A 27,274-nucleotide genomic window follows, 5' to 3' on the forward strand; every position below is an offset into this window, starting at 1 on the left:
GATAAAACCAGAAAAAAACATTAAAGGGTTTTCCTATTTTGATTGTTTTAATGTATGTGCTTAGAAAATAGAAAAACAAATCATTTTCTTATACTGCCTATATACTTCCTTATATGAGTGAAGTTGAAACCATCTCGCATATATAGTCCATGGATTAGTCCTGTGCAATGCATCTATAGGCTCACTGTGTAGGACTTAATATAGTGTCACACTGGGCAACATACTGCTGCCATCAACCTGTGCATACCCGGTCAACACTCTGACAGATGTCCTTGATAAAGACCTCATGCACATCGAAACGTTGGACGTTATCTGTTCCTTATCCTCGATGCCAGTTCTGGTAATAAATCTGATTTTTTTTGCAAGCAGGAAAAATCATTTGTGTTAGGTTTTCTATATATTTAACATGCTATCAGTTATGAGACCCCATCTGGCATGTAGCTAACATCAATGTTGTATTACATATACAGTTGTGCTCAAAAGTTTACATACCTTGGCAGTTCAAATACCTTTTCCCGTAGATCCGTTGACAATTCTTTTGCTTTCCCTATGACTCACAATTCAGAAACATCAGTGGCTGGATGAAAGATGCAAGAGTCTGTCTGGATCCCAGAAACTCACTCAGCTTTGATGTACACACACTGATTACAACAGGTCACAGGTGAGGATGTTACCTTTGGTAGCCATTCAAACCCATTTGTGTCAAATTCTGTGCATGTTAACAGGCCACAATCACCAGGGTATGTGAACTTTTGATCAGGGTCATTTGGATGTTTTTGGTTGTCATTAAGATTTAAAAAGAGAAAAAACAGTAGTTTGACAATAAATGACTTCACCCAACCAGTAACCATGAGTGGAGAAAAAGTTTTTTTGTTATCATTCATATTCTCTGAAACAAGGCCAAGAAAGGAAAAATTCTGCCGGGGTATGTAAACTTTTGAGCAGAACTGTATGTGCTGGGTTAACACATATCCATCATGTTCAGTTATCTTATGAATGTATTACAGAGGACTAATTTTGTAATATTCCACCCACAAAAAACTTCACATATTCAGTTTTGTCTTCTGCATAGCAAATATAGTAGATCTAATAATAATAATAATAATACATTTCAAAGCAGTTCACAGAAGTTGTAGACATTCTTATATTTTTTGTTTCAATACCTGCGAGTATGGAAATACTGTATTATGTGGTCCAGATACAATGGAAATAGAAATTCTGGCATCTATTCTATCATACAATCACATGGTTTCCAAAATCCAGCTGCCACTTAGTATTGAAATGCTAAAATAAGCTGTTCCTCGGAAGAGGAAGTGATTTATCCATTCAAGCATTTCAATGAAGGAACTGCTTTCCGGGACAGCAATAAAAATCCCTTTCAGCTTTAAATTTTAAATGTCCTATACAAATTAACTTACTACTCAGTTCATTATAAAATTAAGAAATTCATTCATGGGGCCATAAAGATATCATTTAAATAAACCATTCATTATTTTGCTAAAATATGAGAATTATTAAATAAGTACAGAAAATAAAAGGTCAATATGTCAGATCGTGTGTTAACTGGAGCATGCAAAATATGGATTCATCTTTACTTTCCGGCTTAAAGAGGATCTTTCACCAGATGAAAAATGGTCCCTCAATTGTCCCCTGAGTATTTTTTTTTTTAAATCCCCAAGTGGTCGTTGCTCACAGGAAAACAATAGTTTTACTTCTATAGCGCTGACATATTCCGCAGCACTGAAGCAAGCCACAGAAATTGCAATTTAAGGTTTAGGTAGGACGAAGGAAACACAAGAAGTTCAGTTTTGGAAAGATACAGTTTTAGATACATGGAGGACATGATGTTAGAGACAGTGGAGAGAAAATTACTGATTTTGCAGTAATGCGGGTGTAATGTCAGGTAGAAGATGTGTAAAATTAGGCATCATCAGCATAAAGATTGTACCAAAAGCCAAATCTGCTGATGTTTTATCCAAAAGGAATGGTGTATAGAGAAAAGAGAAAGGGAGCCAGGCAGTGGCGTACCGCCAATGGCGGCAGACCACGCCACTGCTATGGGGCCCATGGCAGGAGGGGGCCCGTGAGGGTCCCAAGCAGCGTGGGAACGAGGAGGATAGGTGAGTAGGAGGTTGCGGCAGTGGAGGAGTGGAGCACACACTGTAGCCGCTGCTGCAGCTATCACGTGTGCCCGCTGCTAAAGGAACATGAATATTCCCTCTTCTCCACTCCCATGGGCGTGGAGAAGACGGAATATTCATTCTCTTTAGTAGCAGGGACAGAGGAGCGCTGAGCCCTGGCTCCTGCTGTCAGTGGCCGCCGCTAAAGAGAATGCATATTCACGCGAGAGGAGTGAATGTGCCGGCAGCAGCTCACCTCGGCTTCTGAGAGCGAGCGCAGCTCAGATGCAGACATGAGCTGCTGCAGACAGGACGCAGCGCTGGAGCAGAGGTGAGGAAGGAAGGTGAGTATTAGTGTTTATTGTTTTGAGTGCAGTGATTGGGGGATGAGGAAGCCACACATACCAGGATACTTGGATTGAGGAAGCCACACATGCCAGGATTGGGGGATTGAGGAGGCCACACATGCCAGGATTGGGGGATTGAGGAGGCCACACATACCAGGAATGGGTGATTGAGGAGGCCACACATACCAGGAATGGGGGATTGAGGAGGCCACACATACCAGGAATGGGGGATTGAGGAGGCCACACATACCAGGAATGGGGGATTGAGGAGGCCACACATACCAGGAATGGGTGATTGAGGAGGCCACACATACCAGGAATGGAGGATTGAGGAGGCCACACATACCAGGAATGGGGGATTGAGGAGGCCACACATACCAGGAATGGGGGATTGAGGAGGCCACACTTACCAGGATTGGGGGATTGAGGAGGCCACACTTACCAGGATTGGGGGATTGAGGAGGCCACACATACCAGGATTGGGGGATTGAGGAGGCCACACATACCAGGATTGGGGGATTGAGGAGGCTACACATATCAGGGATTGTGGGATTGAGGGGGCCACACATGCCAGGGATTGTGGGATTGAGGGGGCCACACATGCAAGGGATTGTGGGATTGAAGGGGCCACACATGCCAGGGATTGTGGGATTGAGGGGGTCACACATACCAGGGATTGTGGGATTGAGGGGGCCACACATGCCAGGGATTGTGGGATTGAGGGGGCCACACATGCCAGGGATTGTGAGATTGAGGGGGCCACACATACCAGGGATTGGGGGATTGAGGAGGCTACACATACCAGGGATTGTGGGGGCCACACATACCAGGGATTGTGGGATTGAGGGGGGCCACACATACGAGGATGGGGAAATTTACCAGTAGCTGCTGCATTTCCCACCCTAGGCTTATGCTCAAGTCAATAGGTTTTCCCATTTTTATGTGGTAAAATTAGGGGCCTCGGCTTATATTCGGGTCGGCTTATTTAAAATATACGGTATTTTAAAATCAGTGAGTACGTGGTGCCCATAATACTGCAGGACTGTGGCGTGCATTATACTATATGGGGGCTGCATTTTACCCTATGGGGTGTGTAATATACTGTATGGAGGACTATGGGGAGTGCATTATATTCTATGGAGGACCATGGGAAGTTCATTATACTATATGGAGGATTATGGGGGGCGCATTATACTATATGGAGGTTTATGGGGGGAACATTATACTATATGGAGGATTATGGGGGCGCATTATACTATATGGAAGGCTATGTGGGGCCATTATAATATTTTGAGGGCTATTTGGGGGGGCCATTATACTGTATGAAAGCAATTATACAGTGTGAAGGTTAGTGTGGGGTCATTATACTGTTTGGAGGGCTGTGTGGGGGCCATGAGAGTGTATGGAGGGCTCTGTGGGGTTCACAGTTGGGGGATTATACTGTGTTAGGGTCACCATACTTTGCCGTGGGAGTTGATGTGGGGTACAATAGGGTCATTATACTGTGCATGTGGAGGCTAATGTGGAGGAATGCACCATAGGGGTATCATACTGTTTGGGGGGCACTTTTGTTGGCATCATACTTTATGGGGGCAATGAAGGAGGAATTTACGACTTCAGAAGGAGGTAAATTACTATGTAAAGGCTAACATGCCAGGGATTGTGGGATTGAGGGGGCCACACATGCCAGGGATTGTGAGATTGAGGGGGCCACACATACCAGGGATTGGGGGATTGAGGAGGCTACACATACCAGGGATTGTGGGGGCCACACATACCAGGGATTGTGGGATTGAGGGGGGCCACACATACGAGGATGGGGAAATTTACCAGTAGCTGCTGCATTTCCCACCCTAGGCTTATACTCAAGTCAATAGGTTTTCCCATTTTTATGTGGTAAAATTAGGGGCCTCGGCTTATATTCGGGTCGGCTTATTTAAAATATACGGTATTTTAAAATCAGTGAGTACGTGGTGCCCATAATACTGCAGGACTGTGGCGTGCATTATACTATATGGGGGCTGCATTTTACCCTATGGGGTGTGTAATATACTGTATGGAGGACTATGGGGAGTGCATTATATTCTATGGAGGACCATGGGAAGTTCATTATACTATATGGAGGATTATGGGGGGCGCATTATACTATATGGAGGTTTATGGGGGGAGCATTATACTATATGGAGGATTATGGGGGCGCATTATACTATATGGAAGGCTATGTGGGGCCATTATAATATTTTGAGGGCTATTTGGGGGGGCCATTATACTGTATGAAAGCAATTATACAGTGTGAAGGTTAGTGTGGGGTCATTATACTGTTTGGAGGGCTGTGTGGGGGCCATGAGAGTGTATGGAGGGCTCTGTGGGGTTCACAGTTGGGGGATTATACTGTGTTAGGGTCACCATACTTTGCCGTGGGAGTTGATGTGGGGTACAATAGGGTCATTATACTGTGCATGTGGAGGCTAATGTGGAGGAATGCACCATAGGGGTATCATACTGTTTGGGGGGCACTTTTGTTGGCATCATACTTTATGGGGGCAATGAAGGAGGAATTTACGACTTCAGAAGGAGGTAAATTACTATGTAAAGGCTGGAAAGTTATGAGAGCTGCTCTTCTGTGACACAGACAAATATTTATTTTTTATAGGTGGGGGGGCCAATTAGAGCTTCTGCTATGGGGCCCCATGACTTCTATGTACGCCCCTGGAGCCAGGACTGAACTGAAGAACCTCAACAGTAAAGGGAAGAGGAGGGGAACAAGAGCCAGCAAAAGATACACTGAAGAAGCAGTTAGAAAGGTAGAAGGAGAACCAAGAGAGAGCAGTATTCACAGTGTAAAAAGCTGCATAAAGATCAGGGAGAGTCAGCAGGGAGAAGTGGTGATTAGATATCACTGTTAGTATATCATTAGATACTTTAGTAAGGGAAGTTTCTATAGAGTGTAGAGCAGAAACCAGATTGTAAAGGGTCAAGAAGAATGTTATCTGGAGAATAGAAGATTAGATGAGAGTGAAAAAAAGCTTTCCAAGAGTTTATAGATGAAGTTAAGAGATAGATATGTAGTTACCAAAGCAATGGTAACTAAAGATGAATTTTTAGTGATGGGGTTATGACTGAATGATTAAAGGTGGAGAGAAAGGTGCCAGATAATAGAGCAAGGTAAAATATTTTAGATAGGTGGGTAGTGACAGTAGGGAACAGAAATTGGAGGTGGTGTGAGAGAATAGGGACACTGCAGGTGTGCAGGTGGTTGGGCAAGAAGAGAGGAGCCTGGTAACTTCTTCTGTGACCGATTCAAAGATGGAAAGTGAACTTGGTGAAGTGAGGGAGGAAAGAGGATCCATGATATTAGGGGATTAGGAGAGAATTTTCTGTTAGATTTTGTCAATATTTTCTTTTAAATAATTGGTCAGATTGGCAGCACCGAGGTTGTTGGGACCTGCATTTTAGAACTAAGGAGGGAGGTAAAAGCGTCAAAGACTTGTTTTGGATTGTTGGATAATTATCATGGTTCAGTTTTGGGACTCAATCTGGTGACTTTTTTCTCTATGTTCTGTTTCCATCTCTGTTCAGCCACAGCCCGATTCAACACTGTCCAAATGCTGATGGTTCTTTTGCCCTTGCATTTCTTTTCTTGGTTTCCTTCACTTCTGGTGTTTTCCATTTTCTTTTTTGGTTTTGTCCTATCACATTTTGGGAAGGGCTTTATATAATCACCTCTCACTGACTTTCTTTGCTGGCTATACTTCTATGTAGATGATGTTAGGAGTTCCAGCTTCTCAATTAGCAAAGCTTTCCTAGTCTGAGCAGGGACCAGTTGGGTGTAGATCTGGCGTCTCTCTTTGTACGTCCTTTCCTTCAACCATTACCTGTGTGTGAACACGTTCTAACAATAGTGTGGTGATGAAGTAGGCTTGTTTGGAAAGGTGAAAGGCAGAGTTATATGTTTTGAGCATAAACTTACAATGTATAAAGTCTTTGGATGTCAAAGATTTTCTCCACAGCAGTTCAGTAGATGATTCCTCCACCACTAAAGAGAAAAAAGTATCAAGATGGTGACCTCTATGATGTATGGGATAAAAGTTGGAGACAGGTTTCAAATCCTGATTAGTGATGAGCAAGCAAGCTCGGATAAGGGGTTAACCAACCATTCTTGGGTGCTAACCAAGTATCTTTGGCGTGCTCGAAAAACAGGTTTGAGTTGCTGCAACTGCATGTCTCGAAGCTGTTCGACAGCCGCAACACATGCATGGATTGACAAACAAACAGGCAATCCATGCATGTGTTGTGGCTGTCGAACAGCCATGAGACATGCAGCTTCGGCAACTTGAACCTATTTTTCGAGCACGCCATAGATACTCGGTTAGCATGTGAGCGTGCTGGGGTAACCCCTAATCCAAGCACGTTCGCTCATCACTAATCCTGATGCTTACAATTATCATCTACCAAGGTATGTGTATTCCACAGGAATTTTGGACCATTAAATCAAAACAATCTGGCACAAACAACATAACTGCCAATGCAAAGAAAACTCTTGAATCCCTGAGAACGCATTATTTAATTGTAATTAGACAGGCAGATAAAGGGGGAGGGGTGGTTATACAAAACAATTTAGACTACATAAAAGAAACTTATAATATCTTGTCAGATAAAAATATATTATATGGAGATTACCAATGATCCATCTGTGCAGTATGAGCTTAATTACCAGAAACTCATTAATAATGCGTTTAAAAATTTTTTTTTAAATAAAACCAAAATGCGATTCTTTACCAATTCCTCCCCTAAATAGGGCTATATTTTATCATCTCCCCAAAGTCCACAAACATCAGGAAAATCCCCCAGGACACCCTATCATATCAGGGATTGGTTCTCTAACTAGTTCATAATCGCATAGTATTGATCTTTTCTTACACGATTTTGTAATCCAACTACCCTCCTACTTTAGAGATTCTAATCAGTTAATTGAAGAAACTAGGGAAATCATATGGGAGGATGATTTTTAGTTTTTGACATTAGATGTAACAGCACTTTATTCAAATATAGACCATAAATTGGGTCTTCAAGCTATAGATCATTACTTGTCCATAAATCCCAATATTAGGTCTGAACAGAAACTTTTTCTCGTAAATGGATTAGAATTCATATTAAAAGACAACTTGTTTTTATTTCAAGACAAATTGTACTTACAGCAGCATGGCATAGCATGGGGATTCGGGTTGCCCCAAGTTTTGCAAACCTATTCATGGGGCGATTTGAGTCTTTATCCCCCATCACATCTGACACAGCAAACAGATCAAATATTATCGTCGTTATATTAACAATCTCTTTATTCTTTGGCATGGCAGTGTTTCATAAGCATCTTTGTTTGTCAAATCATTGAATAACAATAAATGGGGATTATCCTTTACTGCACATATCGCCAAAGATAGAATTATATTTCTAGATTTTGAGTTATTCCATGTTAACAAAGTGATTATGACTAGTGATGAGCGAGCACTAAAATGCTCGGGTGCTCGAAGCTCGGGTCGAGCCATTGGAATACTTGGGTGCTCGACCCGAGCAACGAGCTCAATATAAGTCTATGGGAAGCTCGAGCATTTTTCGGGCGGCTCCCCCCGGCGGTCTGCAGAAGGTCAAAAATTGCCCAAATCAATGGGAACAGTGCTCAATTAAACGTCAGGCAGGCAGAATATATAGGCAGACAGACAGGCAGGGTATATAGGCGGGTGCATGAAAAACATAGCAGGGCACTTGGAACACACTAGTGCCCTCCGATTTTCATGCACCCGTCTCTTTAAAAAAGCCGGCAATTCATCAGCGGCATACATCGGTACCCGACAATTTAGAACAGAAAGAATAGAGCATCACACATAGATTAGATAGATAGAAACATGTCAGTCACATATATAAGAAGTACAGCTGGGGCAGATGTTTGAAGCCTGGGAAGGGGGTAATACCCACTGAGCTTCCCAGGCTACTAATATCAGCCCCCAGCTGAATACCTAGCCTTTACTAACTATTAAAATGGGGGGACCCCGAAAAAAATGACGTGGGGTCCCCCCTATTTTAATAGCTAGCAAAGGCTAGGCAGACAGCTGGGGGCTGACATTAATAGCCCAGGAAGGGTGCCATGAATATTGGCCCCCTTCCAGGCTAGAAACACCAGCCATCAGCCACCCCAGAAATGGCGCATCCATAGGATGCGCCAATTCTGGCACTTAGCCTCGCTCTTCCCACTACCCTGTAGCGGTGGCAGTGGGGTAATAGGGCTGGGGTTGATGTCAGCTTATAATGCCAGCTGACATAAAGAGGGGTTAGTAATAGAGAGGCGTCTATAAGACACCCCCATTAATAACCCCATAGTCAAAGTTAAAAAAAAAAAACACCCAGAATAAAGTCCTTTAATTGAAATAAACACACAATTCTTTATTGTTCTAAATTAAACCATACTTACCATCACGCCCATTCCAGCTGAAACCAATGTCTTCTGCAATAAAAGTAAAATAATAAAGCAACATTATCCTTACCTTTCCATGGTTCCCACGACGGCTCCAGCTCTGCTACATTCACATGACAGGCTGGATCGCAGCCGAAAGCTGCCATCCAGCTTGCCATGCCGCAGACACTGAGAAGCGCAGGCATGCTTGCGCTCCTCAGTGTCTCGCTGTGACGGCATAAAGATGAGCCGCGGTCATGTCCAATGAACTCGGCTCACCTCATGCACGTCACTGACAGCGTGGGAAAATTCTCCTGCGCTTGCAGTGAGCGTGAGCGAATTCTCCTGCTGAAGCGCTGAGCGCAGGAGAATTTTCCCACGCTGTCAGTGACGTGCATGAGGTGAGCTCATGTCCAATGAACTCAGCTCACCTTATGCATGCATGCGCTCTGCAGTGTCTATGAAGGATGGCATGCTGGATGGCAGCGCACTCAGCTGCCATCCAGCCTGTCATCTCAATGCCATCCCAGCGTGGGAGAATTCTCCTGCTGAAGCGCTGAGCTGCCTGCCTGCTCTATTCTTTCTGTTCTAAATTGTCGGGTATCGGTGTATGCCGCTGCTGAATTGCCGGCCGGCGTTTTTAAAGAGACGGTGCATGAAAACACTATTATTTTTTTTTATAAATCCTTTAACACTAAATGACAAGTACAGTAAGCTGAGCACTGCCATCCAGCTTGTCATCCTTCAGAGACACTGCAGAGCGCAGGCATTATGGGAACTTCCGATTACGGTATTCGATATTCTAAAAGTATCGGAACTCAGTATCGGAACTCCGATACCGCGAATATCGGTCGATACCCGATATTTCAGGCCTAGAGATGATGTTAGAGACAGAAGATGAGTGGATTTTCAATGAGGATGTTTAAGTTCCCCATGATGAGAGTGGTAATGTCATAGGATAGAAATTTCGGAAGCTAGGTTACAAAACGATCCAGGAAATTTGGGGATTGGTCCACAGGGTAGTACCTTATCACTACTTGTAAGGAAAACTGATGGAAAAGTCTGAAAAGAGGGGAACATAACTAAGGGTACTGAAGAGATTAACTGAAAAGCGCATTTTGATGAAAGACGCAATGCTCTTTGTCTGTTCTCAGGTTTAAGGGTATGAGAAACTGCTAGGTCATCATATGAGAGAGCTGCAGCAGATGCAATATCTGACTGCTGCATCCAGCTTTCAATGATTGTCAGAAGGTTAGGGGAATTTGAAATGAAGAAGTTGTGAATATATGAGAGTTTGTTACACACTAACTGGGAGTTCCAAAAGACACAATTAAAGGAGACAGGGGAAGGCATGCACTGAATGTAAAGGAGACTAAAAGGGATTCTCTGTGCATTAGAGCATGAGTTATTTTTACTAGGACAAGGAGGGCCCCAGGTTAAGGGAATTATCGCCTGTAACTAGGAGAAAGAGAATAGAGAGTGAACAGAAGATTAAGTGATTTGTGAGAGCGTTTCATGCATTTTATGGTGAAAGAGTATGAATGTGCGTGTTTTAAGAATATGAAAAGAGTATGTGAGATGTATAAGGGAAAAGGGAGGAGAGAAGGTCTGATATGGATAGAGTGCACAAAATATATGAAAGGGCAGTAGATTTGAATGAAAACAGCAACTAGAGCATCTTGCACCAAGCATGAACTAGAAACAAGTTATTTTGAGTACCTTGCATATCTTACCCTGTCTAACTGCAATGTTTCACTGCTGTGAACTTTGACAAATAAGGCACTTAGACAAATTCTGCATGGGTGCCTACTTCTTGTCTAAGTCTAAATTTATAATGAAGTTTGTGCTTAGATCTAGGTCTAATTTAACTTGTTAAAAAAATTAATCAACTGAATTAAGACTGGATGAGGCAATTAACTCCATATATAAACAAACTTGCTTGTCAACTTTTACCATAAAACTTGAGGTGAATTATATGACAATATAGCATTAGGAAACAGACACAAGAAAATGCATATATACCATAAATTACATTTTGCAAAGGGAGAAGTGATGGTTCAGGCTTTACAAGGGTTAATAGCAAGGTAAATTAAATATTTTTTCGAATACCCTAACTCTGTAACTTTTTTGCCATAAATTCATAAGGATAATACCCCTAAAGAGCACCTTATAACTTTTTGCCAAATTTTATGATTTATGTTTTTCTAATTCACTTCCTGAGCTCTGGAACCAACTCTGGTTTAACAGCAGTAATTTCCTCTTCAGAATCGTCTGCTACCTTCTGACTACATTTGCCTGCTCATCTTCACTGACTAATCATGTTCTTGAAATAGGATGGATGGATAGATGAATGGATGGCGAGAGAGAAATGCATGAATGCATGTATGTAATAGAGGGAATAAAGCTCTGATGAGAGCTGAGAGAGCTATGTCTCCAGCACCATGTGCAATGAGTTTTGCTGAACAGAGCATCACCCACTCACCCACCCAGGAAGAAAGTCACATGATTGTGATGTAATGTCAGATTCCTGTGCCAGAAACTCAGGGAGAATCAGAAATCATGTGAGAGCAGCTCAGGCTGCAGAAAGATTTGGGAAACTAAGGTATTTACAAAATAACTTATCCATGGCAATTAATTCACATGAAAGCGACTTATAAAGTAGTTTTCAACCCCTTTAATATGTGGATATGCCATGAATTAAATCTTGCAAAGGAAGAAACATTGGTTCAGGCTTTACAAGGGTTAACAGTAGAGTAAATGAATATACAGTGGGTACGGAAAGTATTCAGACCTCTTTAAATTTTTCACTCTTTGTTTCATTGCAGCCATTTGGTAAATTCTAAAAAGTTCATTTTTTTCTCATTAAAGTACACTCTGCACTCCATCTTGACTGGAAAAAAAACAGAAATGTAGACATTTTTGCAAATTTATTAAAAAAGAAAAACTGAAATATCACATGGTCATAAGTATTCAGACCTTTTGCTCAGACATTCATATTTAAGTCACATGCTTTCCATTTCCTTGTGATCCTCCTTGAGATGGTTCTACTTCTTCATTGGAGTCCAGCTGTGTTTAACTAAACTGATAGGACTTGATTTGGAAATGCACACACCTGTCTATATAAGACCTCACAGCGCATGTCAGACCAAATGAAAATCATGAGCTCAAAGGAACTGCTCAAGGAGCTCAGACAGAATTGTGGCAAGGCACAGATCTGGCCAAAGTTACAAAAGAATTTCTGCATTACTCAAGATTCCTAAGAGCACAGTGGCCTCCATAATCCTTGAATGTAAGAAGTTTTGGACCACCAGAAGTCTTCCTAGACCTGGCCGCCCAACCAAACTGAGCAATTGTGGGAGAAGAGTCTTGGTGAGAGAGGTAAAGAAGAACCCCAAGATCACTGTGGCTGAGCTCCAGAGATGCAGTAGGGAGATGGGAGAAAGTTCCACAAAGTCAACTATCACTGCAGCCCTCCACCAGTTGGGCCTTTATGGCAGAGTGGCCCGACGGAAGCCTCTACTCAGCGCAAGATATATGAAAGCCTGCATAGAGTTTGCTCAAAAACACATGAGGGACTCCCAGACTATGAGAAATAAGATGCTCTGGTCTGATGAGGCGAAGATAGAACTTTTTGGTGATAATGCTAAGTAGTATGTGTGGAGAAAACCAGGCACTGCTCATCACCTGCCCAATACAATCCCAACAGTCAAACATGGTGGTCATCATGCTGCCATCATGCTATGGGGGGTGTTTTTAAACTGCAGGGACAGGACGACTGGTTGCAATTGAAGGAAACATGAATGCGGCCAAGTACAGAGATATTCTGGATGAAAACCTCTTAGAGTGCTCTGGACCTCAGACTTGGACGAAGGTTCACCTTTCAACAAGACAATGACCCTAAGCACACAGCTAAAATAACAAAGGAGTGGCTTCAGAACAACTCTGTGACCATTCTTGACTGGCCCAGCCAGAGCCGTGCCCAAAACCAAATTGAGCATCTCTGGAGAGACCTGAAAATAGCGGTCCACCAGTGTTCACCATCCAACCTGACGGAACTGGAGAGGATCTGCAAGGAAGAATGGCAGAGGATCCCCAAATCCAGGTGTGAAAAACTTGTTGCATCATTCCCAAGAAGACTCATGGCTGTACTAGCTCAAAATGGTGTTTCTACTCAATACTGAGCAAAGGGTCTGAATACTTATGACCATGTGATATTTGTTTTTCTTTTTTAATAAATTTGCAAAAATTTCTACATTTTTGTTTTTTTTCAGTCAACATGGGGTGCAGAGTATACTTTAATGAGAAAAAAATGAACTTTTTAGAATTTACCAAATGGCTGCAATGAAACAAAGAGTGAAAAATGTAAAGGGGTCTGAATACTTTCCGTACCCACTGTACACCATAAATTAAATCTTGATAATTGATGCAGAGAGGCCTAATAATAGCAGAGAGATAAATAATGCAAATAAGTCTAAAGATATACCTCCAGAGAATTCTGTGAGTAATGCCCCTTTGGTAAAGACCCCTTTGGTAAAGACTGCTAGAGTCACTCAATAAAATATGTCTTGCATAGATACATACCGCAGATGTGCAGACATGCTGGCAGATGTGTTGTCAGACCATGCCATTTTTATCTTCAGAAAAACAATGATTCTTATTATTTACTAGAATTTACTTTTGTATGTGCATCACTTTGTAAACATACCCAAAGTATGAACAATTTGAACTGTTTGATATAAATAATGCTGACTCTGGGACTTCCCTCAGAGCCATACTGATCTGACACTAATTGTGTTGTCTGTGTGCTCTTTGGTCATACCTACTGAAAACATCCGGGATCCCCATCTAGCCAGACTTCAGAGAATAGAGAATGCATAAAATCTTTGAAATGATATGCAATATAAAGAAAAATGCATGGTACTTGAACCAGATACATTGTTACCATGGGGTCCAGAAGAGGTGATAGATGAGTGATAATTAAAGGAACAGAAACAAGAACTTACATATGAGGATGCTGCAGAAAGAGCAAGGGTGGATAGAGCTAATGTAGAGTATGGAGAACTGGACTATGAATGTTGGGAAGCACCCATAAAACACAATTATTTTTCCTTTTGATCATCTGGATTACTACCACGACTGCTTGAAAACTGAAGTAACTCGTAGTGGATACCCACATTTTGAATTATGACTTAAAATTGTTCATTGAAAGGTCCAGATATTATAGTGAGAATAATCCACATACCGGATATGGTGTGACCACTAGGGTTGAGGAATTGATGCAGGAAGCAGAACCTAAAGCACTCACAGTGTACAGTGCACAATGGCAGAGTGGCAAACAGCCAACATATATACAGATTGCAGATATGACTTTGGAGTGACACATGACTGTTGTCCTATATGGAAGAGCAGAGATTTTGCGGAGCAGCAGGTGAACCCATAAAGCTCTTTGCAAAGCCCCAAATCTTCCCAAGCAGGTAGGTAGTATCAAGCTGCATGTCTACATTAAGGAGTAAACTAAGAAAGCCAAAGGGAGGCAAAGCAGCCAAGGTGGCTGGCCAAAGGCAACTCTCTGTGGTAGTTCTATGTATCACTAAATCTAGTGAGCCACTGGACCTCAAGATACCAAAAAAGCAGCAAGTCACCAGGGAGTGAGATGGGGTTTAGGAAAATAGGTGATAGTGTAAGTGGATGGTGTGTGAAAAAAGGATGTGAGGTACTGTCTTTCCTAGGATAACCCACTGGATTCATGATTCAGCTCAGTGTTAAAAGGAATCAATAGTAATGTCAGTTGATAGATACTGGATAATACCAGGATTTTATCAGGCAGCGACCTCTTTCGTGGCAGCCTGAACAGTCTGTGCCATACATATCTAAGCACAATCAGATAATGTGTTACGGGTCCGGGTGGTGGAACCTCTGTGCTTCGGTGCAAGGAGGGACCAGAGGGGCGTGTCTAAGTGCCTACGCGGCCTGACCAATGTCACACGGCGGCATGTTCGACTCCGTGAACCAGGGAGGGACCGGGCAGGAGGACCAGGTGCCACTCTGGGACAGACCTTGTGTGAGAGCAGGTGACTCCCATGGGTCAGATAGCAGGAACTGACCGGTACAGTGGATGAGCACGGAAGGAAGGCTGACGGGTGGTCCGGGTAGACAAGCAGGCTGGTTCAGCAGATAGCCAGATGGGTGCTCCAGGTAGGCTGGCTGGCGGGCACGACAGGTAACAGGCAGGTGCTACAGGTAGGCAGGCTGGTGGGCATGACAGGTAACAGGTGAGTGCTCCAGGTAGGCAGGCTGATGGGCACGGCAGGTTACAGGCAGGTGCTCCAGGTAGGCTGGCTGACGGGCACAACAGGTAACAGACAGGTGCTCCAGGTAAGCAGGCTGGTGGGCACAATTGTAGACAGACTGGAGGACAGAACTGTTAGACAGACTGGCGGGCTGGACTGACAGACAGACTGGTAGGCAGGACTGACAGGCAGCGGGACCTGAGGGCTGGAGCAAGTGTTTAGCACACGGAACAACAACTTTGCACAGGCACCTCCATTTTGGAGGAGGTGCCTTATGTAGGGGAAGTCCTCAGGCCATTGGCCGGGGGCTCTATAGGACAGCACACGCGGCCCCTTTAAGAGGGAGGGAGCGCACGCGCCCTGAGCACAGTGCACAGAAAGCTGTGCGCGGTGCGTGCGACAGCAGCTAAAGGGCGGGAAGATGCCGGACCTGGACAGCGGTGGTGAGGGGAACGGCATCTCTGCCCGGCAGGAGGCAGAGACACCGATGCTACATTACCCCCCCTTTACGCCCCCTCTTCTTTAGGCCTGCAAGAAATTTTTTAAGAAGATGAGGGGCATGAATGTTCTTCCTGGGTTCCCAAGACCTCTCCCCAGAGCCAAACCCCTTCCAATCCACAAGAAACAAAGTCTTTCCTCTTACCCTCTTGGTGGCCAAAATGTTTTCTACCTCAAAGATGTCCTCAGCAGAGACTGGAGCTGGAGCGGTACCTGGATCGTCAGAGAAGGAATTAAGTACAACAGGTTTGAGGAGGGATACATGAAAGGAGTTGGGAATCTGTAAGGTGGCCGGGAGTTTCAGCTTGTAAGCCACGGGATTGATTTGGTTCAGAACCTCGAATGGACCGATGAACCGCGGACTCAACTTATAGGAAGGTATCTTGAGACGAACATATTTGGAGGAAAGTCAGACCTTGTCTCCCGGATGGAATTGAGGTGGATCCAGACGTCTCTTATCAGCATGCTTCTTCATCCGCTCGGAGGACTAAAGAAGCGCAGATCTAGTGTCTTCCCAAATAGCCGAAAATTCACTGACCAGAGACTCCGCGGCAGGATTGTCCACTGAAAAGGAGACGGGAAACGGAATCCGGGGGTGTTGACCGGAGACTACAAAGAATGGGGATTTAGAAGAAGACTCGCTCTCATGGTTTTTATAGGAGAACTCAGCCCAGGGCAGGAGCTCAACCCAATCATTATGGTGATCGTTGACAAAGTGCCGAAGAAAGCTGGTAAGGACCTGGTTGATACGTTCCACTTGACCATTGGATTGAGGATAATAAGCAGAGTAGAAATCCAAGGAGACATCCAGCAGCTTACACGTAGCTCTCCAGAAGCGCAAAGTGAACTGAACCTCGCGATCAGACACAATGTAGAGGGGTAGGCCGTGAAGACGAAAGATGTGATGGATGAAGTCCTTAGCCAGCATGGATGCAGATGGAAGACCAGGCAGAGGGATGAAGTGGGCCATTTTAGAAAAGCGGTCAGCGACCACCCAAATGACAGTACAACCGGCAGAAACAGGGAGATCCGAAATGAAGTCCATTGCAATGTGTTGCCATGGAGCGGAAGGCACAGGGAGAGGAAGGAGACGGCCGGATGGAAGGTGCCTGGGAACCTTGTTACAGGGACAGGAGGAACAAGCTGCAACATCCTTGCGCAGGGAAGGCAACCAGTAATGTCAGACGATGAGCAGAAAGGTCTTCCTCTGGCAAGCATGACCGGCTAGTTTGGATGAATGGCCCCAGAGTAGAACCTTCTTACAATCAGGAACCGCTACAAAGGTCTTACTGGGTGGAAGATGAGACCGATCAAACGGAGCCACAGTCATTACTTTGGAGGGGTCAATGATATTTGTCCTTCCTGGACAAAAATGTCCAGGAAGGATGGGAAATTTTTAAAAATGAGATTCTCAAAGCACAATCGTTAACAATCCCGAAAAGTAGGAAGAATGGGAAGCATTTAAGGAAATCAGGATGGATGAACACAGAACTTAAACACATGCTAAAAAGAAAGAAAGAAATGTTTATTAAATGGAAAGAGGGAGGCATATCTAAAGAAGATTATAATGCAGTCTGCAGATCCTGCAGGGCACGTATCAGGTTAGCTAAAGCTGACAATGAATTAAGGCTTGCAAGAGATGTCAAAAGCAATAAAAAAGGATTTTTGGGGTATGTCAAAAGTAAAAGAAAAGTCAAAGATGCTATAGGATTTTTACAGGATGAAAATGGAGAAATGGTAAGAGAGGATGTTGAGAAGGCCGAACTTTTTAATTCCTATTTTGCATCTGTTTTCTCTCAGAAAGAAAATGTAACATCAACTGATCTTCACTGTCCTTTTAAAGGAATAGAGGAATCCAAGTTATCGGTAAACAGAAAGATTGTGAGGGAATATTTAGCTAACATAAATGAGTTCAAGTCTCCAGGTCCAGATGAATTACACCCCAGAGTACTGAAGGAGATCGTAGAAGAAATTTTAGAACCACTCTCCATAATCTTTGAAAATTCTTGGAGAACAGGAGAAGTCCCAGAAGACTGGAGAAGAGCAAATGTTGTTCCTATCTTCAAAAAGGGGAAGAAGGTGGACCCAGGGAACTATAGGCCGGTGAGTCTGACTTCTATACCAAGAAAGATCTTTGAACACATTATTAAACAACATGTATGTAAGTACATGGATAAGAATGAAGTGATTAACCAGAGTCAGCATGGGTTTGTAACTAACAAGTCATGTCAGACTAACTTAATTTCCTTCTATGACAGAATCACTGACTGGGTGGATCAGGGAAATGCTGTAGATATAGTATATCTTGACTTCAGCAAAGCATTTGACAAAGTATCTCACACCATCCTTATTTAAAAAATGACCAAGTATGCAATGGACCAGGCAACAGTTAGGTGGATTCATAACTGGCTTAGTGATCGGACTCAAAGGGTGGTTGTAAATGGCTTCACATCCAGCTGGATGAATGTCTCAAGTGGGGTACCACAGGGCTCCGTCCTGGGACCTGTATTGTTCAACATCTTTATCAATTGTTTAGATGAAGGAATTGAGGGTAAACTGATTAAATTTGCTGATGACACAAAGCTAGGAGGGATAGCTAATACTAGAGAAGAGAGAGAGAGGATTCAAAAAGACCTAAATAAACTGGAGCAGTGGGCAGCAACCAACAGAATGGTTTTTAACAGGGAAAAATGCAAAGTACTACATCTGGGCAATAAAAATGAAAAAAGCATATACAGAATGGGAGGAATAGAGCTAAGCAACAGTACATGTGAAAAAGACTTAGGTATATTAATAGATCATAGACTGAACATGAGTCAACAGTGTGATGCAGCAGCAAAAAAGGCAAATACAATTCTGGGATGTATTAACAGAAGCATACAGTCTAGATCACGTGAAGTCATTATCGGTCTTTACTCCTCTTTGGTCAGACCTCATCTGGAATACTGTGTACAGTTTTGGGCACCACATTTTAAAAAAGACATAGACAAACTGGAGCAAGTTCAGAGAAGAGCAACCAGAATGGTGACTGGTCTGCAAACCATGTCCTATGAGGAACGGTTGCAGTATTTGGGAATGTTTAGCTTGCAAAAAAGAAGACTGAGAGGAGACTTAATAGCTGTCTACAAATATGTCAAGGGCTGTCACATTGTAGAAGGATCATCTTTATTCTCATTTTCACAGGGAAAGACTAGAAGCAATGGGATGAAACTAAATGGGAGGAGACACAGATTAGATATTAGAAAAAACTTTTTGACAGTTAGGGTGATTAATGAGTGGAACAGGCTGCCACGAGAGGTGGTGAGTTCCCCTTCAATGGACGTCTTCAAACAGAGGCTGGACAGACATCTGTCTGAGATGATCTAGTGAATCCTGCTTTGAGCAGGGGGTTGGACCAGATGACCCAGGAGGTCCCTTCCAACTCTACCATTCTATGATTCTATGATTCTATGATTCCTCCTATAGGTCAGAAGACAGGAATGAGCAGGATAGAGCGTCAGCTTTAATGTTCTTGTCCGCTGGGCGGTAATGCAGAGTGAAGAAGACTAGAGCAAAGAATAGAGACCACCTGGCCTGACGCGGATTTAATCTTTGGGCGTTCTGCAAAGAAGTGAGGTTTTTGTGGTCAGTGTAGATGACCACCGGGTGCAGAGCCCCCTCCAGCAAGTAGCGCCACTCCTCCAGCGCTAATTTGATGGCCAGCAGCTCACGATCTCCTATGGAGTAGTTGCGCTTGGACGAGGAGAAGAGCTTGGAGAAGAAGCCGCAGGTTACCATTCTCCTGGACGAGGATTTCTGGGTGAGCACCGCTCCGGCTCCGGAGGAGGATGCATCAACCTCCAGGAAGAACTGCTTGTTGTAATCTAGACGGTGTAGCACAGGAGGGGAGGAGAAGGCCTGCTTTAGGGAGACGAAGGCCTCTTCCACTTCGGAAGTCCATACCCTGGGATTTTCTCCTTTATGGGTGAGCGCGGAGAAGGGAGCAGTCCAGGAGGAGAAGTGAGGGATGAAGAGGCGGTAATAATTTGCGAAGCCCAGGTATCGCTGAATCGCCTTCAACCCTTCGGGTCGGGGCCACTTTGAGACGGCAGAGACCTTCTCAGGATCCATCCGCAAACCAGTCTCGGAGATAATATAGCCCAGGAACGGTAGAGAGGTCTGCTCAAAGAGGCATTTCTCATATTTAGCGTATAGGCGATTCTGTCGGAGCCTTAGCAGAACCTGACAAACATCCCTCCGGTGAAAGGGCAGATCCAGAGAGAAGACCAAGATATGGTCCAGGTACACCACCACGCAAGAATACAGGAGATCACGGAAGATGTTGTTAACCAGCTCCTGGAAGACGGCTGGAGCATTACAGAGACCAAAGGGCATTACGCGGTATTCGTAGTGACCGTCCCGGGTGTTGAATGCCGTCTTCCACTCGTCTCCCTGGCGGATCCGGAGCAAATTGTACGCCCCACGAAGATCGAGCTTGGTGAAGCTCTTCGCGCCTCTAAGGCAGTCGAACAGCTCCAAGATGAGAGGCAGGGGGTACTTATTTTTTATGGTAATCTGGTTAAGACCCCTGTAATCGATACAGGGACGTAGAGAGCCGTCTTTCTTCTTGACGAGAAGCAAGATTCTCCTCTATGTACTCAGACATGGCCCGGGTCTCAGCCAGTGACAAGGGGTAGATACGCCCGCGGGGAGGAGAAGCACCCGGTACCAGGTCGATGGGGCAATCATACAGCCTATGAGGTGGTAGTGTCTCTGCTTCCTTTTGGTCGAATACGTCCGCATACAACCAGTAGGGTGCCGGCAGACCAGGTAGATTAGTTGCAGTAGGCGGGGATCGAGCTGGACGAACCGGAACCAGACAGGACTCATGGCATTCCTGACCCCAACGGAGCACTTCACCAGATCTCCAATTCAGGACAGGCTCATGTCTTTGTAACCAGGGTAGACCAAGCAAGAGGGGGTGAGAGAGACCGGACAGCACATGAAAGGAGATCTTCTCCGAGTGCAGCATTCCCACCTGAAGAGTTACAGGCTCTGTGACGAGCGAGATGGTCTCCGGAAGAAGCCTCCCATCCACGGAGGCAACCGCCAATGGTTCAGCCAGATGTACAGTAGGAATCTGATACCACTCCACAACAGCCTGTTGAATGAGATTCCCAGCGGCTCTGGAATCCAGATGGATAATCTCGAAGAAGCGGGTCTCACCACTGGAAATAGAAACAGACAGAGTCAAGGACGGAGAGGATTTACTCTTGCCTAGGATAACCTCTCCGAGCAGTCCTAGACACTTGAGTTTCCTGGCAGGAACGGATCAGATGCTCTTTACTGCCACAGTAGAAGCAACTCCCCTCGGCTCGGCATGTCTCCTGGCGAGACTTCACCATCTTGGTTTGGTCGATTTGCATGGGCTCAGGCGAACATGCCCGGGGAATTGCTGCTTGCGAGGCTGGCTTTTGGAATACAGGAGCGAGACACGGAAATCTTCTCTCCCGGGTAGTCTCCTTAGCATGTTCCAGAAAACGGATGTCAATTCGGGTGGCTAATGACACCAGGTTGTCCAGGGTGGAAGGGATGTCACGACCGGCTAGCTCGTCCTTGATCCGTCCAGAAAGACCCTCCCAGAAGGTGGACACCAGAGCCACGTTGTTCCAGGCAGGCTCAGATGCGAGGGTTCGGAAACTTATGGCATACTGACCCACAGAGAGACTCCCTTGACAGAGATGGAGAAGTGAGGAGGCAGTAGAAGATTTTCGTCCGGGCTCATAGAAGACATTCCGAAAGGCAACGAGGAAAGCCAGAAGATTGGACACCAGGGGATCCCCTCTTTCCCACAGAGGGTTTAGCCATGCCAATGCCTCCCTGGTGAGGTGAGACATGATGAACGCCACCTTGGCCCGGTCGGAGGGGAACTGATGTGCCAGGAGTTCAAAGTGCAGCGTGCACTGATTAAAGAAGCCCCAACATAAGACGGGGTCACCACCAAAACGTGGAGGCGTAGAGAGCCAGGGTCCAGAGCTGGGTGCCATAGCGCCAGTAGGTTGAGGTGTCACGGGAGTGGGTGCCGCTCAGCTAGAGACGGACACAGACAGGGTGGACAGCGTGTCCAGGCGGGAGTTGACAGTCTGCTGATAGGACAGGATCCTCTCCTGTTGGGATCTTTGACGTGAGACCTCCTGGTACAGGTCAGAGAGCGAAGGAGCCTGGGAGCCACCGGGTTCCATGGCCTGTGCAAACTATTATGGGTCCGGGTGGTGGAACCTCTGTGCTTCGGTGCAAGGAGGGACCAGAGGGGCGTGACTAAGTGCCTACTCGGCCTGAAGGTCACACGGCAGCTTAGTAGACTCCGTGAACCAGGGAGGGACTGGGCAGGTGGACCAGGTGCCACTCTGGGACCGACCTTGTGTGAGAGCAGGTGACTCCCATGGGTCAGATAGCAGGAACTGACCGGTACAGCGGATGAGCACGGCAGGAAGGGTGACGGGTGGTCCGGGTAGACAAGCAGGCTGGTTCGGCAGATAGCCAGATGGGTGCTCTGGGTAGGCTGGCTGGCGGGCACAACTGGTAACAGACAGGTGCTAAAGGTAAGCAGGCTTGTGGGCACAATTGTAGACAGACTGGAGGACAGAACTGTTAGACAGGCTGGCGGGCTGGACTGACAGAAAGACTGGTAGGCAGGACTGACAGGGAGCGGGACCTGAGGGCTGGAGCAAGTGGTTAGCACACGGAACAACAACCTTGCACAGGCACCTCCATTTTGGAGGAGGAGCCTTATGTAGGGGAAGTCCTCCGGCCATTGGCCGGGGACTCTATAGGACGGTGCACGCGGCCCCTTTAAGAGGGAGGGAGAGCGTGCCCTAAGCACAGTGCCGGAAATCTGCGCGCGGTGACCGCCACAGCAGCAGGGGAGCTGGAAGACACGAGACCTGCACCGTGGCGGTGAGGGGAACGGCATCTCTGCCCGGCAGGAGGCAGAGACACCGATGCTACATAATGCCTCCAGGAAATGTTCCCTTTCTACCCATTCCGGTGACTGCACATAGATTTCATACAGTTGCTTCAAGTAGGGACATACCAGTATGCACTAGAATGTGTGGATGTTTTTTGTGGCTGGTCCAAAAAGTGACCATGTGCCAAAACAGTAGCCAAAAAGCTAGTAGCAGAGGTACTGTAGTGTGCAAATACTGAGTACCTAAGGCGATAGAATGCGAAAGAGGTATCTATTTTAACTGGTGAAGTTCTAAAGTTAATATGTAAGATTTGGGCATTATCCAAACCCTGCACATTCCCTATCATTCCAAAAGTAATGGGAAGGTAGAAAGTCTCGATGGTACTCTGAATTTCAAAATGCAAAAAATGATTGAAGAAACTGGAAAGTCATGGGATGACTGTTTACCGTTAGCTTATATTCCTTTAAGAAACACCTAAACCCACTTGACAGCAGCTTATACTGAATGTCCTTAGCAGCTCCTAGAAATCGCTAGAGTAGCAATTCCCTAAGAAATAAAGGAATCACACACAAAACCACGGATACCAACATAAACTACACCCGAGTTAATGAATCCAAAAAAGACTACCACCAGCAGGAAACACAAGCAGGGGAAGATATATAAAGCTGCACCCAAAAGGTGGTAGGACAGACAAAAATGAGTAAATGAAAAACACCTGTTACCCAAAACCAACCAAAACAAAGATCACTGAAATAAAACACCCAAACAAAACATGTAATTGACCGTGGTTCAAACACGAGATCAAGGGTTCGAATCCAAATTCATGACAGTACCCCCCTTCAACGAGGGGCCATTGGAGCCACCGAGCTCCCCAACTGCTAACGCTGCAGATAGAGCTCCCTCACTAGGTGATAGGCATGTAGATCTTTAGTATCCATCCAACAGTTATCCTCTGGACTGAAACCCTTCCACATAATGAGAAATTGCAGTCGCCCTCTGACAACTTTGGATTTCAAGACTCGTTCCACCTCATACTCCTTGTCATACTCCAAGTCTACCTCAAAACTGTCATGAGGACCCAGCATCCCTTCAAACATTTTAAGAAGAGAGACATGGAATTAATTATTAATCCTCCATACAACTGGAAGTTGGAGTTTAACCATCACCGGATTAATGATCTTGATTATCTTATACGATCCAACAAATTTAGGAGCAAATTTTTTAGATGGAATATTAAGATGGAGATATTTAGATGATAACCCTCTCCTACCGTAAGGAAAGGAGCCCCCCTACGTCTGCGGTTGGTAGTTCTTTTGGTCCAATTGCAACTTATTGACCTCTTTTACCTTCTCTCCAGACCTTAATTAAATGAGAATAATATCTTTCCTCCTCTGGGACCGGAGACTGCAGACTATAAAAATCTCCAAAAACCAGATGAAAACCCCCAAAACAAAAAAAAGGTGTGGTACCGGAAAAGGTAGAGGTGCAGTTATTGAGTGCGAACTAAGCCAGAGGAAGAAAATCTACCCAGTCCTCTTGATTAGATGAGACAAAACATGTTACATATTGTTACAATTCCTGGCTCATTTTCCTAACCTGGAGCAAAAGCTACACTATCAAATAGCCACAAATTGAATCCCTTATTGGAAATAATGTTTTTAGGAACACTATGTTTCTTAAAGACGTGAGAGATAAACAATGAAGCTAAAACTTTTTGGTAGATGGACCAAGTGAACCATCTTGCTAAAATAAACCACCACCCACACTGCATTATTACCACCGGAATTAGGTAAATGCAAGACAAAATCCATAGACAAGTAGGTCCAAGGTTGACACAAGATCTCGTTAGGCAAAAGAAATCCTGTCGAGGCCTGGTGAGAGGTTTTAGACCTAGCACAAAACATGCACTTATGGGCATACTCATCCATATCTTTTCGAGCACTCTGCCACCAAAAGGACCTGAATATGGCTCTCCAGGTGCCAGAGGAACCATGATGTCCAGCCAACACAGAGTTATGTACTTTGTTAAGAAGATCAGTGCAAAGCGAAGAAGGCGCAAAAAACTTACCGGGAGGCAAGCCTTACAGTGCACCAGCCACAGCTTCCTTAAGGCACTGTCTGACATCGATAACCAAAGCACCCACCACCACCCCTTCACTAAGAATTTTGACTGGATATTAGTCCTGTAACTTCAGAACAAAACTACGTGATAAGCAAAGATGAGCGAGCACTAAAATGCTCGGATGTTCTTTATCAAACCAAGCAATTTCTAATGCTCGAATGCTCGTTTTGAGTAACAAGTATAATGGAAGTCAATGGGAAATCCAAGCATTTTTCCGGCACACCCTACAAGGAGGTCTGGGGGGCAGTGAAAATGTTGAAATGGATGGGAAAAGTGCTGAATGGAAGGAGAACAGCATGGGGAAGACCCCTGCAAGTATCTCTGCTGAAAACAATGGCGTTACACTTTTACTTCACTTTAAGTACAGACAATAAAACATTGAAAATAAATGAGAAGTTGGAGTTTGCAGGAAAAAAAAATTTTAGGAAACATTTTCCTGTAATGACTTGTATATCAGGAAAAGTTTAAAAAGGATTTAAAAAAATATTAATTTAAGCAAACCAAAATTAATTTTTTTATTAAGAAATTTGAAATTTTAGTGTAAGTTATATAGGAAGCGAGAAGTACCAAAAATTAGAGACTCAGAGAGACTCAGATACACCCTGTGTTAGACATAAAGGAGGGCCTCATACACATTCTATTCAAATTGTAATGTAGTGGTACTCCCAGACTCATAAAGGCTATGCACCAAGTGCAAATCCTGCCAATAGTTACAAGCAGGGTCATCCATACACCCTTGACGGCACTAACTGGAGTGCCTCCTAAAAAATTAAGAAAGTGTAGTTGTGGTACTTCAAAGTGCAAAGTCAGGAAAAAAATATAAGTAGGGTCATCCATAGACTCTATAAGGCAACAACTGGCAGGCCGCATTCAATATTGAACATTAAAAACACTTTATGTGCTGCTGTCATGTGGTGGTGTGGAAAAGTCGAGTCTAATCCAGGTTTTGTTCATTGTTATCAGAGTGAGCCTGTCAGCACTTTCGGCTGACAGGCAAAAGTGCCTATCTGCTATGACCCCCCCACCCAGTGGACAACCCATTTAAGAACTAGATTAGTAGAAAGAATGGAAGGGATCTCTCTATGTGAAGTAAGGGTAGGTTAATCAACCCCATCCAATAGCTTGGAATAGGGTTAATATAGATACAAGCCAATAATACAAGTAAAAGAGGGAAAATGTTAGAGTTATTATATTAATCTGCTAATCTGTAAAGCTTGATAAAAATGTCTTGCTTAGATACACACTGCAGATGTAGAGACGTGCTGGCAGACGTGTTGGCAGTCGTCCAAGAGACCTTGACTTTTTGACCTTTTGAGAAACAATGATTCTTGTTTATTTACTGGAATTCAATATTACATGTAAAATTGCCAAACTTTTGAACAGTTCGAAGCTCTTGGTATAGATAAACACTGACCCAGGGACTTCCCTCTGAGCCATATTATTAACATGACACCTAAGTGTGTTGTCTGCTTCCCAGCTATACCTGCTGAACACAATCTGACCCTTTGTGTAGTAGATCGAGCTAATTTAACAAGACCATAAAAAGTAAGCACTAAATTAAATCTCTGGAGCTATAATGGTGTATTTTTTAAAAAACATAGTTTGCAAGGGAGCTTCAAGAATAAAATAACAGAAAAAAACAACCACTTTTGCCCTCTTTAATTACTTTCTGCTGCAGCCAATTTTACTTTTTTATTTTCATCCACATATGAGGGATTGTTTTGTTGGTGGATGTGTTGTAATTTTAAATTATAGCCATTAGGCTGTGTGCCCACTATGCATTTTTTAAGCGTTTCCGCAGCAGCAATTCCGCTGCAGAAATGCTTAAAAGACGCTTGGTAGAAGGTCTGCCATGTTCCCCAATGATAATCCGCACATGCTGCGGAAATTTCCACTGCGGATTATCATTGCGGAAAAATCTGAAGCGCTACCAATTATTTTGCGGAATCGCTGTGTTTTTGCCGCCATTGACTTGCATTGAATCGCCTAATATCCGCATCACTACATCTGCACATGCGGATATCATGCGGTTCAATGTGCGGATGGTACCCGGGTTTGGAGAAGAGGAGACTCTCCTCCAGACCCGGCTACCATAGTACCTGTAAAAAAAAAGAATAAAATACAAAATATACATTATACTTACCTTCTGATGGCCCCCGATCTGCATAGCGATCCGTCCTGGCTTCCCGGCAGCTCGCGATGGTCTAAAAGGACCTGCCATGACATTATTTAGTCATGTGACGGGTCACGTGACCGCTGACGTCGGCGGTCGCGTGACCCGTCATGGAAGGTCCTTTTAGACCACCGCGAGACACCGGGGACACCGGACGGATCGGATAAGGACACCGGGGGCCATCAGAAGGTAAGTATAATATTTATTTTTTACCATTCTTTTATGGTCATACTATATAAAATCTATGCCGGTTGCATGGATTTATATAGTGTGACCTAGTTGTCAAGCACTTTCCAAGTGATGCTAAAATCGCTTGGAAAGTGCTTGAGAAC

General features: G+C 44.4%; 1 protein-coding gene across 1 annotated transcript in view; it reads right to left on the reverse strand.

Annotated features, from left to right (window-relative positions):
- MTNR1A (melatonin receptor 1A) overlaps positions 1–27,274 on the reverse strand; it is a 370,867-nt gene that overhangs the window by 239,389 nt on the left and 104,204 nt on the right. The window lies entirely within an intron of this gene.

The sequence above is a fragment of the Phyllobates terribilis genome, unplaced genomic scaffold (assembly GCF_046119375.1).
Source record: "Phyllobates terribilis strain yellow unplaced genomic scaffold, ASM4611937v1 Scaffold_1__5_contigs__length_1240528914, whole genome shotgun sequence".
NCBI lineage: Eukaryota > Metazoa > Chordata > Amphibia > Anura > Dendrobatidae > Phyllobates > Phyllobates terribilis.